This window comes from Protopterus annectens, chromosome 6.part0 (assembly GCF_019279795.1).
Source record: "Protopterus annectens isolate FY-2018-M chromosome 6.part0, PAN1.0, whole genome shotgun sequence".
Classification (NCBI taxonomy): domain Eukaryota; kingdom Metazoa; phylum Chordata; order Ceratodontiformes; family Protopteridae; genus Protopterus; species Protopterus annectens.
In genome coordinates, this window is record NC_056737.1 from 1,693,239,175 (window position 1) to 1,693,240,623 (window position 1,449).

A 1,449-nucleotide genomic window follows, 5' to 3' on the forward strand; every position below is an offset into this window, starting at 1 on the left:
TGTGTGTGTGTTTATGTGTGTGTGACCATGTCTGAGTGTGCTAATGCCTTATCCAAAACCGTAAAATCGATTCTCTGCCTTACATGCACTTGTTGCCAAATAGACTCTGGATCTCCATGTATATCTCTTAGCTGTTCAAGATTTTCCAAAATGTTACAGATTTTAGCTCATAATTTCTTCCCTGTCCATCATAAAATGTTTGATTCATTAGTAAATTACTGAGGATTACAGGAATTCAGCCATGTCAGATAATAGAGTTAAATACTTCTTATTGTTCAGAAAATGCACATTGTCACAAAACCAGCTGATATGTTAACTTTTTTAAGTGAATTCGAGTAATATTAAAAAATTGTCCCTGATTCTGAGTACTTGTTACTCCATAATTTTAACTTTCTCCTTGACATTTGAGGAAAAAAGTTCAGACCCATGTCTCCATTATGTTGAACAGATAAAGCAGTTATTAGAAAGTAAGTGAATGAACACTAGTGAAGAAAACTGGAACAGAATTTGCATTATATAAACTCTGAAGTTTCAAAATAAATGTCTAGGGTCAGAGATTAGTTTATCATCTGCTAAAGAAGAGTGCACAATTACGTTAATACAGAATGTAGTAGATAACACATGGGAAATATAAAGAAATATATTTTATCAGAAAGGGTATACCATCTGGTTGAATCTAATTTCCTGGACAGCCTATGAAAATCAGCAACGTGAGAACATTCAAGAATGTATGGGACCCATTAGGGCCATTTTTGTTGGTTGGAAGAATTAGGCTGTTGGCTATCAGAGGAATTGCCTTTTTCATTAAATATTGGTTGAAAACATTCACATTGTTTTTTCATCTTACCAGTTTGGACAGATTTATTTTATATGAATTGCTATATTATGATGTCCTCTTCACCTGTGAGCAAAATCAATATTGGCATATTTTGGAATTCAATGTCACACTTTATAATATCCATTATTTTCCCTCCTGTGGTATCTTTTCTTTATCTTAAAGTTAAATTATGTTTCCTTTAGGAGAATATGCATTTGGAAACTGTGTACAAAAATGACTGAAAGATGAAGCAAAGTTTGTGCTGAAATCAGCTTGACACAAGCTGTTGTACACAAAATGTAATGTGTTAACAGATTTACTAGGTATTAAAATGTGTGGTGCAATGTAGTAGTCAGGGGGGGTTATACAGATAAAACATAGTGGGACACAAACTGAATAAAGGATTGAGCATTCCATGAATGCTATCAGGAAGGTTTCTGTGTACAGAAAGCTGAAAGGAAACAATTTAGAACCTGTGTTATAAGTAAAAGGCCTTTGAATCAGGTACACAGATTTTGACAGGCTGTGTAATGCATCTCTGCACTTTTCTGAATGAATTGCTGTAATGATGTGGAAAAGATTATTCTTGTTTCAGTAAGCATGGAATATATCAGCTATTTTCTTTTCTTTTA